Here is a 14,848-nt window from a genome sequence, read left to right as displayed (position 1 = left end):
GTTTGTGACGATTCTGGGATTATTTTCTAGGGGGGCAAATTTCCTTCTTCTATCTTATGGGCAAGATTTAGCTGCAAATTTTTTACAACCAATTTTTGAAGCACGACTTCAAATATTTAAAAGCAGGTAAGTATTTGTGGGCCCTTAGATCTGTCCCCCGTGATAATTGACTTAACTATTATGAATCGACTAAATAATTTACAAATTATACTCCTTCCTTTCAATATTATTAGGCATTTTTTAAAGTATTATGTTAAAAAATATAAGGTATCTTATTTTTTTAAGATGCAATTAATAATTTTTTACAATAATACTCTTAATTAGGGGTGTAATTAATAAATTTTTTAATTGAAACACCTCATTAAATAATTTGGTGAATATGAAAAGAGTGTATAATTTTAAAGGAAATTAACTAACTCATTTGGGGTGTAATTCAATTAAAAATATTTTATATTATTAAATGTAAATGGTTGGGGATTTGAATCCCATCCATTAGCATGCGTATGTAATAATTAATTGAGAGATGTCTATTTATTGCTCTTAATATTTTGGGGGAGGTATTCTCTGCTCTCAACAAAGCTTACTCCTTGTATGTACTAGAAAAATATTATTGAAGGCAGGGAGTATGATATTTTTTACATATTAATTATTTTTTTTAAATGGGTTTACAATAATATATTAAATGACAAATATTTTTAAAAAGGAAGAGTATATCACGAGGATACAGTCTAATGACAAATTTACTGACAATTTTCCAATAATGAAATATTATATATATTTTTTACCTGGAGAAAATGTTATATTGGCAAGGCACAAGTTTTTTTGGCGTGTGCACCATCATCATTACAAAGTGTTTTTTGATCAAACATATCTCACCTAACATACATGGGGTCCTTTATAAACTTAATTGTTTCCCGTTAGGTTGATAATTCCATGCATAGAGAGGAAATTATTAGGACAAACTTGAACATATATTATTTGTTTGAGGGTCCCCCACATAAGATATATTAAGGTATATTTTAGCATATGTTGACCAAGTCCAATCATTGTCCGTCCAAATTTTGTAAAAATGAAATCTTCATCAAATTCGATGTGTGGTGGTTGGACAAAGCAAGCCGACAGCCTAAAGTGGACATTAAGTTTAGAACCCCACAAAATATATTTGAATTTTTAATTGGAATTGAATTAATCATCAATATATATTGGTGTTTTTTTTTTTTAACCGGACATCATTATATATTGTCACTGACTTCATATAAGAATATTATTGTCAGTTACAAGTTAATTTTATGTCATTATGAGTAATTGAGGTAGGGGAATAAGTTGAGTCCAACAATAATAAATGTGGGTTGATGCCTATCTATGATGCACATATATTAATACTATGATACACATTTGACAAGTCGATACTTTAATTTTTAAAAATATAGGATACAATACATTTTAGATATGTGTATATATATTTATAAAAAAATATTAAAAATATAAATTTAATTTAACAAAAATCCAAATTAACATAGATATATAGTCCTTTATAATAAAGCGAAGCAATATATAATTATTAGTTGTAATTTTATTCTATCTATACCTAATTGCTACTTTTCAATCTCTACTAATAGTTATAATATCAATATCTTTTTTCTTCTTGACCATCATAAGATTCCACTCCCACATTTTTATAACTAAAAAAACATGTAATCTTTATTCTTTTATTACATCCAAAACTTTTTTTTAAGAGAAATCTAATATTTAACTTGAAAAGAAAATCAAAAAATGATATTAGAAATAAAAAATTTAATATCACAATTTTTAATAAAATTTAATTCTTTAAAAATTTTTGGCTTTAAAGTATTTATACACAATTTAGAAATATTAGATACGTATCAAAAATTAAATTTTTAAAATTAAATAATATTATTCTAATACTTTACAGATATGTATTGAAAAAGTATTGGCAAGTATCAATATCAAATATAATACCAATACAGATATGTGAAGCAATTTGAAGTATCAGTGCTTCATGAATGCCTATCTCCACATCATTTAGGCATTCAACACCTTAAAATGGGTCCTATCCTAAACCTCCAAGGCACCTATTATTCAATGTTGAAAGTGAGCCTTTCTACAGTGGTCTAACCATAATTGTGATAGAAAGTGGTAAGTTTTACAGTGGTTATGGTCACAAATACTGTAAAAACTTATAATTTTTTTAATATTACATTAATTTTTATTTATTCCTCCACCTTATAACATAAAATTGAAAACTAGATAGCTATAACAGTTTAAATACATATATAGAAGCTAAAATTCAATCTAGATTCAATAAAAATTTTATAACACTATCAATTGTCTACAAAATTTTTTAAAATTATCCAAATCTCACATACCATCCACAAAAAACTGTTCCACGAGTTGTGAATGTCATCAACCTCTTCGACAAAGAATGAATCCACAATATTTAACATTTGAAATAAGCAATTGCCATTAAAACATTAACTCACTTAAACAACAATAAAACAAACTTTTCATAAATCTATTTACCCCCTTGGTAAATTCAATCATGCTCAATGGAATGATGTTGAGTATGTCCTTCATCACATATAAGTTGTACAAAATAGTCTTCACAGGTTGTCTACATCTCTGTACAAGAACATATAAGCAATCAATAAGAAATCCTAATAATTGAATAAGTTCTTAAATTGCTAGTTCACTTACCTTTGGCTCTAACCATGCGAGATCCTTAAGCTCATGTTTGTGCTTTTTCAAGACTACATTTTGATGTGCTCTCCTTGCATTTTTAATGAACAATATATGTTTTGATAGGCATTTCAAAAATACTGTTAATTTTGGAAACTATTAAAAAAACTATATTATTAATACACATAAAATTTGAAGAAATAGAAAAGAAGGAGAGAGAAGTTAGGGATGACCAACCAAGTCAAAATTTTGAAAAAGTCTCCTTTATAAATTTGATATCCCCAAAATTTTAAACTTAGAAAATTAAATTTTTTATCAGTGACAGCAGTCCAATTTAAGATTGTAACATGTAAAACATGCTAAAACAAGTTCCTAGCTAGCTAACTTTAATCGTGCAATATTTAGCATATATGTTTGTATAAATTGTAGCATAGTCCCTTTTAAAAGTGAGATCTCCTAAAACAATTTCCAATCCAAAATTTCAACAATGATGACAATTCATATCCATCAAAGTTTTAATTAAATCAAACATAAAGTTCAAAAACAACTAAACCACTATCTATGCTCCCAAGTCAAAATTTCAGCACACTCCTCCATAAATTTGATATCCCCAGAATTTTAATCTCACAAAATTAAATTTTCAACCAATCACAACAGTCCAATTAAGCTTCTATAATATGAAAAACATGCTAAAAACTAAACATTATAGCAAAAACTAACAAGGTCATCCATATTATCAGTCTATTTAATAAATAAATTCATAAAAAAATTAAATTTATCTAATCTAAAAAAAATTACCTGGAAAAAGCTCAACAAATCACTTCAAATAACAATCTCCGAGCTTAGTCTGGCAAAATATTCGCTGCCCAAATGAAAAAAAATCGATTATACGAAAAATCCCATTTAAACAAAGTTAGAGAAAAAAAATTAAAGCTTACATCTGTTCAGGAAGCCCACGAATTGACGAGAAGCAGAAAAAGAGGTAGAAAAAGTCGTACACGGAGAAGACGAACTCGAGCAGACGTCGAGATTAATTTTTCGATTATGGGAGGAAGATTCGACAGAGAAGACAATGAGAACACGAGGGATAGGAGTTCTAGAGCTCAAGAAATTAAATCAATGACAAGGGAGAAGAGAGAGCGAGAGCTGCAGCAAGCGCGGGGAAGACGAAGACTGATGAGGTATTTTTAAATGAGATACAACATCGGTTATAATGAAATGTTGTATATATTATGTTCAGAGGGCATAACTAAACCCATTGTAGAAACTAATTAATTTTTTAATTTTTAAAATACAGAAAAGCCTTTCAGCATCGGTTAACAACAACCTAATGTAGAAAGTTTCTTATTTTTACAATTTGAAAAATTTCTGGTCACTTTTTATGATATTGCGTAATTGCTCTATTAAAATTAACTATAATATAATACATTACTATGGTAAATAGGGATTAATCACCCTAGTCACTTTAACATGGTAAAATAGAAATTAACTACAATTAAGAAAAGCTAACCAGAGTAGAAAAATAAAAAGCTTGGGTTAAAGGTTTACTATGGTTAATATAATTAAGCTTATAACTTGAAGATACAAAATAAGTATTAGTAAGTAACAACTTGTCATGAAAGAAAGTATTTAAGTCATTTAATAGCTACTAGCATACTAAAAAAGATTTTACCTGTTCTAAATAATCAAAACAAATGATGAAATCATTGGAATCCTAGTCATTAATAAATTTCACACATAACAAGGCCCATTTAATAAAAAAAATTAAAGTTTAAAAGCATATGGAAGCATTTGATATACTTTGGATTGGAAAATAGGAGTAAAAAGGGTCAAAATGTCTTTCCCCAAATCTTGTGACATTTGTTGCAACTAATCTCAGTTTAACAAAGCAAGACTTCCTCCATGCCATGTGTCATAGCGTACTACACAAAGATGATAGCATTTTTGCTATCAAATGCATAACACTGAGCATAGACTTTTGACGTGCCCCAAGCCTTTGTTCGACATTCAATTAGGTGATTTAAATATTTATAAAAAACTTATTTAATGAACTAGTCAATGGTACTAGTTTTGATTCAAAATTGCAACACATGTAAAAGTTGGATTACACTTGGAACCAAATCACTCCTTTTTCATACTTGAACACTTCCAAAGTGTCCAAAACCCAACCATGTGTTAAAAACCTAGGCAACCAACTAGACCAAGTCTTCAAGACTTAGGACAACCAATACAATACATTACATTACAGATATTTTACTCATAACTCATTTTCACTCCTCAACCATGATTTCAACAAAAAACCATGGGGGAGGCAAAATAGAATAATCTCACAATTTATCCATTTACAACAACCTAAAATAATCATAAACCTACTGTTTAAAATTAAAAGCACATACAACAATCATCAATAGGGCATTAAATACAAACAATCATCACAATAACATGCATTGGCGTAAGTAAACCAAAATAATTATCTTAGTTAGCAATTAATTATTATAAATTACACATATATAACTAAAAGCTAGAGGCATACAATAGGAATGACATATTCCTATGCCCCAGGAGCTTTTTCCTTAGCTTTGCTAGGGCTGAAGCCTAAAATATGTGAAATAGGGGTGCGTATAACTATTCAACAATTAAAAAAAAACTCTAAATCACACACATGCAAATTAAACCAATTAAGGTATGTGAAGTGGGCTGAAAAGAATCATTCATAATTCAGTGCAATATAAAGACACATAATATCATAATATCAACTTACATCACATAATGTTACAAATGCTCAACAACTCCTTATCTCCTTCATATACTATCAACTAAATCTATGGGCTAACAATTTAATAAGACTAAAACTAATAATTTGGGCTGGATTTATTTAGATTGAACTTAAAGTATCATATCCTTTTTAAAAAGCCCATATAGCCAAGCTCGATCCTAACACTTTTGAGCTTCAAGGCTTATTTGGGCTGACCTGAATACCCAAAACTTTTTAAAAATATTTTTTCTTTATTTTTTGAACCAATTTTAATTTTTAAATAATTTTGTTAAGTATAAAATATTATTTTAACTTTAAAAGAATAAAATAAAAAATAATAACTTATCAAATTTGTATATAAGTAGCTTTGTTATTATATTATCGTATTTTAGGTAATTTATTCATGAATATTTTCTTTACTTGTAAATTAAAATCTTAGTTGTTTAAATATTTCTCTTATCATGGTCATATATAAATATTTTATATATTTTAATTAAATTTTATTATATTAATTATGATCAAGTTAATTTCAATTTAATCACGATTAGACCACTAACTTAAAATTATTACCCTAATTAGTATAAAGTTTTTAATAACTTTTGGATAACTATACTTTTTATTTTTTAAGAATATGAGAAAAATAACTATCAATATATTATATAAAATAAAGTTATTTAATTATGAGTAAAATAATTTTTTTTGAATTATTTTTTCTTCAACTTTTTATATTGTTTAACTGCTATATACAAGGGGTGTTTAATTTATTTTATTTTTACTTTTAACCAAATCTAGCATGGATGATAACCAAGTGATTATTCAAGAATATTTTTATATTTATTATGTTTATCTAATAGTAGAGCCACCAATTTGTACATGCCCAAATTTTATTTTTAAAATTATTTTTAATTTAACATTAATTATATTATTTTATAAAAAATATAAAGTATATTTTTTATACACAAATAATATATAGAACTCAAATTTTTTTAAAAAAACTGGGTCTTAAAATGTAAAAACCAATATTAAAATATATTTTAAATATTATTTTGAAACATTTTATAGATTAAAAATAATAAAATATCAAAATATAAATATTTTTAATTTTTTAAAAAATAACTATAGTAATGCACTTAAATATATGGTATTTTAATATAAAATGACATAAAACTTAAAAAATTAATTAATATTTATTATATTTTATACATTTTTAGAAAATTATTTTTTTATTCAAGTATTTGGGTCAAACCAAAACCTGATTAGCTTAGCTTAAATTTTCTTGGGCCTATTCAAGCCAGCCTAAATAGGCCCAAACATTAAAAAAATTATTTTTTCAAGCTTAGTCCTAAATTTTTCAAACGAGTTCAGGCTAGCCTATCAAACTTAGCTCAAATTATCGGCTCTAAATAGAATTGAGTCCATATAAATGAACTAGCCCAAGCTCACTAATTGTAAGAAGTCATCTAGCCAAAGGTATTACATTCACTCATAGACCACAAATTCTCTCAATTCTCAAATTTATTAGGGTGTCACAACCATTCACCTAGTCTAGAGTGAGGTAAAAGACAAGATTTAGGCAACCCATTACACCCATTTCTAAGTGAGATTTAGGAAAACCAAACCTACGAACCAAACATTAGGGGGCACCCACAATGTTGATTATATTCCATAAGGAAATAAATTACTCCTTCTCTTAAGGCAACCTCTTGCCTAATGTGTGATCATGCAATAATGCTCAAAGCATCACCATGCATACTATAAACTCTTAGAATAATCAAGCTATCCCAATCATGCATATATCATCACAAGTTCTTATATCAACTCATTCGACAACATAATAGCATTTCCAAAAATAATTTACTTCAATAGATACAAAAGAAAGCCACACTTGCATTACATTTTCTAAACAATAAACAAGTTTATGTTTGAGTAAAAACCAAATTAATCATGTTCACAAATAACCAAAATCAATCTAACAAGTAATTAGTACAAGATAGAATATTGAGAGCTCAAAGGTTACCCCAAAACAACTTACTTCTTGAGCTTGTAATGAGCTCAAATGATACAATACAAGATTAATCTACAATTAACAATAATAATTATTACTAGTTAATCACCAAATTACCACTTCCAACTTCTAAGCTCACACTTTAACAATCCAACTACAAGCTCAAATGCACAATGTAATGTTCTCACTCCACTAAACAAAATTATCTAAATGAAAAACCTGGTAATCAAAGACTTAGCTCAACCCTTTAATTACCAAGGTTCAATTTTAAAGATAATCCTAAATTTTTAAAATAGAAATGAGTCAAAATCGATCAAAATCTTTCATATCAGAATAAAAATAAGTTTTGAAAGTATAAGATACCTCAGAAGAGTGAAAGAAGTCAAAAACGGTTGAAAATAAATTATGTATTGAAATATAGAGCAATGTGCCACGGCAGACGCACTTTGTGCCGCGGCATGTTTCTCTTTATGCCACGTGCCACAGCTCAGGCGCCACACGTCGCAGCATAGGCGTTATGTGCCGCAGCGTGTTGCATGAAATTCCACTAGTTCTAACTCACCTCGATTCTCCGTTCAATATTCAAATGATGTGATTTAGGTATCTACGGAAAGCTCCTTTCCTGTACTAACTAATGGCACAGGTTTTACTTCCAAAACAGGTCATACTAAGAAGTTGGATACCCAAACATATTTTAACCACTTTTTAATACTTTTACATAAAATGGGTGTCCAAAACCCTCAATAAGTGCTAAAAGCTTTTCCTAACACCTGGACTATGTCCAATAGACCTAGGACTACTAGTATAACATGTCACAAGCATCAAAACATCAGTATAACTAAAATTCACTCCTTAACCCCAATTTACCAAAAACAAAGGGGGAGGTAATTTGCCATTACATTTAACTCAAATCATTCAAACATGCTCAAATCTTCCTTTCTATACTTGTACTAGTATTTTGGCCCTATAAACATATATGTGACAACATACACAAAGGTTAAGGGCTAAAAATATAATTCTAACATTTTCAACAACCAAAATAGTGCAAGTGAGAAAATATGCATCCTAGAATTGGCAAGCCATATACTATTACATAATTAAAGCTAAACTAGAAGCACACAGTAGGAATATTCTAATTTCTCACCTCTTTAGTCTTCTCCCTCTCAACACCAGAGCTAGAGTCTGAAAAGTATTAAATAAGAGGGGTGATTATAGCACTCAGTAACCAAGGTTAAACTTACCCTATGCAGTTATATATTAATTATAAAACAAATACATGCACAAGGAGATCAAATATGTAAAACAAGTCCACATATATCGCAATTTATCATTCTATAACTTTTTTAACTCTCATAACTAGGTGCATTATCACCATATTCTCATATATGTGACATGACCCATACTTATATGACTTGCCACCACTTAATACGTGTAGCATGTCATATATTTACTTAGGCAATGATCAACTAATTTTATATCCTCCTTATTTTCTCAAACTGAAATCGTGGGCTATAACACTAATTAGGGCTTCATCCGTATGACTGGACTACCTAAGTTCACCAATTGTAAGGTGTGACCCGGCCAAAGATCACAGGACTCACTCTCGAACCACATCTTCCCCCATTTTCGAATCCCTGGGGTTTCTCATACCCTAAGCTATTCTCCTCATTGAATTGGTGGAGATAGCTAGGTTCTAGTCCATCAACAAACTATGGGATAATCTCTCAATAAACAGTGGGATAAGGCTATAGCCCCCGTGCATCAAAGGGCAGCCTAAATATCATATAAATTTTCTCTACTCCTAAATCCTTAAGCAAATTCTCGCCACTGATCATGCCATAGTCATTAATCACTTACTCTTTTACTTTTATTTACTCACTATTACATCAATCACGTTGGGCTCACGACCTTGCGCTACCCAAGTGTGTATTCTCATCATTTTCTCAAATACATTTAATCACTAACACACAAATACCTTGACACATTATCACATTCATCTTTTAAAAGTATAAGCATTTTCAAGCCAAGAAATGCTTTTACACACGTTCAATGAAACTAACATATAATTTTTACTTTAATAATCAATTCCATGCATGTAACATTCATAATCTCACATTCAACAATCAATTAACCATTAATTAACATACAACTACCCAAAGTAAAGTTGTTTTCCAGTTACCTCAAATCTTTGAGAGGTTAAAGGTTTACTCCTCAATCAATTAGCTTCCAAGTTTGAATTTTCACTCCAATAGGTGACCAAGAACCAAAACGACAATCAACCAAGTTGAATTTCATCAACATAACAAACTCAAACATTTGAATCCTTAATCTCTACTTCTAAAATGCCCAACCTTCACTTTACAAGAGGTGGAGCCTAACCATTGGATTTAATAATTACCTTTAGCCCTCAATAGCATTAATGAGCCATTAAATCCCTATTAATAGCATTATAAAATTCCAACCATCCAATATAAATGAGATTTTCAAGTATTTATGATGCCCAATAACCCAAGACACTAAAACTCATTATACCTAGGTTTAAATACTCTAACATACTCTCATTAACTTTATTTGAGTCAACAAATTCAGACTCATAACCTATATAGACTGAAATTTCACTTTCACCATCAAACCCTAGTCATAAACTCATAAATGTAGAAGAAATAGGGAAATTAATGAGTATGATACTTACCTTAGGTATTTGTAGCCTTTAAAATACTCTTAAAGTAGTCCCCAAGCAAACCCTAGCAGAGCATTAGCACGTCTTTCCTTTCTCTCTTTTCTTTTCTTTCTTTTTCTGTCTCATTTCACGTCTAATAAAGTGCAAAAAATGGCTACGCACCGTGGTGGATGCACAACGCACTACGGCACATGGCATAGAGAGGTCTTCCCTTGCTTAGAGATGGCTGTGTGCCGCGGCGTGTGGCACAACAACTTCAAATCTTCCTTTTCTTCTCCTTTCGATGCCCGAGTGACCTACCCCAATATCGGACCCATAACTAGGGTTGAAATACCACCAAATATGATTATTTGACTTCTCTGGCCACACATCACTTCAATTTATCTAATTACCCTAATTAAGTTTAATTAATTAGGGAATTAAAACTCGAGATGTTACACATAATCGATAAGTTTATCAACTCACATTTAGCTTCATTGGCTTAAATGACAAATAATTTATCATCTAACAACTCAAAATCTTGCTCAAAGTGGCTAGGGTTTGTCTGAAACCCTAAACCCCAACTCAAAACCTTGTAAAATCTTCAAAATTAGGTTTTGGTATATTAAATAACTTTCATTAATTCCATTAGAATTAATGGGTTTGGACCCTTTGCCCTAGGTCCAAAAATGTTCATCTTTCAAATCCCAAAACCAAGCTCACATTCATGTAAGGAGAAGAGGAAAAGATATGGAAGAGTTATCTAGGTGAAATCAAGCTCAAATCTTCTTCAAAATGTCGGCAGAATCATGTCCTAGCAGAACCAAAAGCCTCCTCATCACTCTCGTTCAATTTCTCACTTTCTTCCTCTATTTTACAACATGTGATTACATCTAAACTTTTAAAATTTTAAACCATCCACCATAGCAGATTTGTTTTTAATTTGGGCCCAGATGGCCTAATACTCTTGCAGGCCCAATTCAAAAGCTGTACCCAAAACAAATAGACTTATTAGTCATTATTAACCGTCATTAAATTAATTAACATTCAATTTTTATTAAAATACCTTTGATTTATTTAATTAATTCAGAGATTAAAATCAAGAGATGTCGCACTTTCTATAGCGGGTGTTGAGGTACTCGAGGTGGAAAGTGATTTATCTTTTAATTTAAAAAAATTCAAATTCATTTTCATCATCGGTTTCGTTTACACCTGATGTTGAATATGTTTATAACGGTGGGTCGCTGCACAACCAATGTTGAAAGTTCAAAAGACTCACTTATATTTACGAAATTGCCACCTTGTTCATATTTGACAGCGTTTGGCTGACAATCAATGTTAAAAGGTCCCTATAAAAGCATAATTTTGCGCTAATGGGAGGTGAAGAATGGGTCTAGACTAAGGGAGATAGATGAATAACTAAATTAGAGATAATTTAGGAATTCAAGGCACTTTTAATCATCAGTTCATAGTTTATTTAGAGTCTTAATTGGGTTAGCAAGAGTTAGTTCTACTTTATATAGATACAATCTAATTTATTGAGAAGTAATTAGGGTATTTTAGTAATGATTGTGCTATAACTGAAGATGAATAATTGAATAAATGGATAGAGTATTCCAATAAGTGAATCCTGAACCTTGGCATGTTGATTGGAATATTTTCTCTCGTTTAACTGCTTTTTTTTTTTTGGGACAAAGCTTGATTATTTAATTTAGTTGATTGCTTTTATTTTCTTTAATTCAAAATTATTTAATTGTTTTCTTCAAATTATAAAGGTCATTATTCTACTATGAGAACAACTCGGATACTCCGGTTATTAAACTACAATCAAACCTGTGCATTTTGTGGGGCAGATCACTAAGAATTGCGATGATGTTATTGTTAGTATGGCACTCATACAGGCTAGTTAGCCTTGGTTTCGTCTTGTTTATGAAAAAAAAAAACAGAGAATAAAATAAAATAAGGTCACTTCATCAATTTAACTCCCGCAAAATAAAGATAAAAAGTAATTTAATTGGAAAGAATTTACTCTTTACGTTTCGTACTGAGAGCCATTGATGGAGGGTCAAGTATGTGGAGCTGGCCTATTTATCCTATAAAATTTTAACTAGTTAGCTTTCAAATTAAAAAAATAATTTCGAAACAAGTAAACTAACGTTTTTTTTTATGGTAACTGAAATAAACTAGCACTTGAGTTTACTTTTTTTTTTTTCTTCACAAGTCCTCAGTCAATCCTATTTGAGATACTGTGAGCATTGAATGTGAACATCTCCAGTGGATTCAAACCTTGGTAATTTGTTTAACAAACCTAAAAGTTATAGTAACTTATAACAGCAAGCTCTTTACGTGCATAGTTGCCAAAATTTAAACTCTAGATATGTAAAATAATTTATAGAATAATTGATATTTTTCGCTCGGTAATAACTAATAAACATGTCATTGTTTATACAATATATTTACATATTTTTATTTTCACTCATATTTTTTAAATATTGAAATATTTTTCTTAGTAGGCGATATCTAAAAAAGTCAACATATATCTTTTTAAAAAACAAATCCCCGAAATCTAGCTATTCAATTATTAGACCCGGGGGGGGGGGGGTGTGAAATGGCTAGAGAAAACAGAGTTGGCTTTCCACCTCTTACGTCCTTTTCCTATCCTTGTCTTGGTTTCTTTCCATGGATCTCAATTTCAATGGTTCCGATTTAACGTATTATAAAATAATTATTATTAAAGCATATTTTTAATCCTTTAATTTTATATAAATTTTTAATTTGATCCTTTAATTTTATAAAGTATCTTTTTAATTCTTTAATCATAATATCATTACTTTCAAATGATTTATTTTATGTCAATTATTATTATTTAGAAAAGAAAAAAAACTAAACCTAATATGTTAACATCTAAAAATATTTTGTTAACATTTGAAAGTTTAATATAAAAATTTATTAAGATAAGATTAATAGTATTAGGGTTAAGGACTAAAAAGATATTTTATAAAATTAAAAGACTAAAATGAAATGTGGTGCAAAGTTAAAAGATTGAAAGTATGCTTTAGCTAATAGTAACAATAATTTTAGAGTAAACATAATTTTTGGTCTATGTACTTTACTCATATTTTACTTTTAGTGTTTATACTTTTTTTTGGTATTTTAGGTTCCTATACTTTTATTTTTTATTGTTTTGGATCCTTTCAAGGTTTCTATACTTTGCTCATAGAGAGATCAAAAATAATAAAAAACAAAAGTGTTAGGACCTAAGACACTGAAAAAAAAAATATAGAGACCAAAAGCAAAATGTCAGTAAAATATAGGACCAAAAGTTATGTTTATTCATAATTTTATAATACATTAAATTCACATTGAGATGTAACGGTGAAGTAGTTAACAGGATAGCAGGAGGAGAGGGAAGCAAAGAAGAGGGAAGCTAACTCCAAAAAAAAAAAATGTAACGGGATTCGTAGAGAATAGAGATAATTAATAGAATTTGAGTATCATGGGAAAAATTTATTCAGAACTATCTAATATATTGCATTTGAATTTGATTATAACTAATTTCATCTCATGACTCATAATCAGTGTAATTTTGAAGAGGTATATAATTGTAAAATATATAATAAATAATTATTATTATCAAAGTGTAACGTAACCAATTCAACTAACGATGATGATTGATAATAATCATTCATGGACTTCTCTTGATACTTGTTATTAAAATCATTGATGACTTTAGCTTAATGGCGATTAGTGGCGAATTCTGGATTAATTTATAGGCCGCAAATTTTCTTCTTCTTCGACCTCGGGTGCAAGATCTAGCTACAAATTTTTTATAATCAATTTTTAAAGCATGACTTCAAACATTTAAAAGAAGGCAAAAATTTGTGGGCGGTGGGCTCTTAGATCCGTCCCCTACTATGAATTGCATAAATATATAATTAATATATAAATTATACTCCCTCCATTCAATAATCAATATTATAAAACATTTTTTCAAAGTATTATATTAAAAAATATAAAATATTTTGAAACCTTCAAGATGTAATTAATAAGATTTTTTTTTCAAAAATACCCTCAATTAAGGGTATAATTAATAAATTTTTTAATTGAAATATATTATTAAATAATTGGGTAAATATGAAAAGAGTGTATAATTTTTAAAACAATTAACTAACTTCATCTGGGGTGTGATTCGATAAAAATATTATTGGGGGTTTGAATCCCAGCCACTAGCTTGTGTACGCAACAACCTAATTGAGAGAAGGAAAAATACTCAGATGGACCAAATGCACCACATTATTTGTGATTTGTCTAATAAAAATATGACTTTTAGATGACATTGAATGTAAATTGATTATTATATTAATGATAGTAGAAAGTAAAAAGGCAAGAGATCAAATATGTATTCTGTTATCAAAATAAAATTAATTTAAAAAATGTCACACAAGATTTTATTTTAGTTATTTGAACATTTTAATTGGACAGATCACAAATGACATGGTGCACTTAATCTACTTAAGTATTTCTCTTGAAAGAAGTCTACTTATTACTCTCAATATCATAAGAGAGATATTCTCTAATGTTGGCAAAGCCTACTCCTTATACATATAAAAATATTATTAAAGATTATCATGTTTTTTACACATTAATTATATTTTTAAATGGGTGTAGAATATAATATATATATATATATGTGTGTGTGTGTGTGTGTGTGTGTGTGTGTGTGTGACAAATA

General features: G+C 29.1%; 1 long non-coding RNA gene across 1 annotated transcript; it reads right to left on the bottom strand.

The window, feature by feature from the left end:
* Positions 1 to 2,379: 2,379 nt before the first annotated feature.
* Positions 2,380 to 3,815, bottom strand: LOC129306914 (uncharacterized). Its single transcript, XR_008592273.1, has 3 exons — positions 3,636 to 3,815; positions 3,496 to 3,559; positions 2,380 to 2,640 (listed from the first exon to the last, which is right to left on the bottom strand). It is a non-coding gene; the product is annotated as an uncharacterized LOC129306914 (long non-coding RNA).
* Between the last annotated feature and the right edge of the window lie 11,033 nt (positions 3,816 to 14,848).

Source organism: Prosopis cineraria, unplaced genomic scaffold (genome assembly GCF_029017545.1).
Source record: "Prosopis cineraria cultivar Desert tree isolate PC_DT_omini unplaced genomic scaffold, ASM2901754v1 PC1, whole genome shotgun sequence".
NCBI lineage: Eukaryota > Viridiplantae > Streptophyta > Magnoliopsida > Fabales > Fabaceae > Prosopis > Prosopis cineraria.
This window is presented reverse-complemented; position numbering and strand designations above follow the sequence as displayed.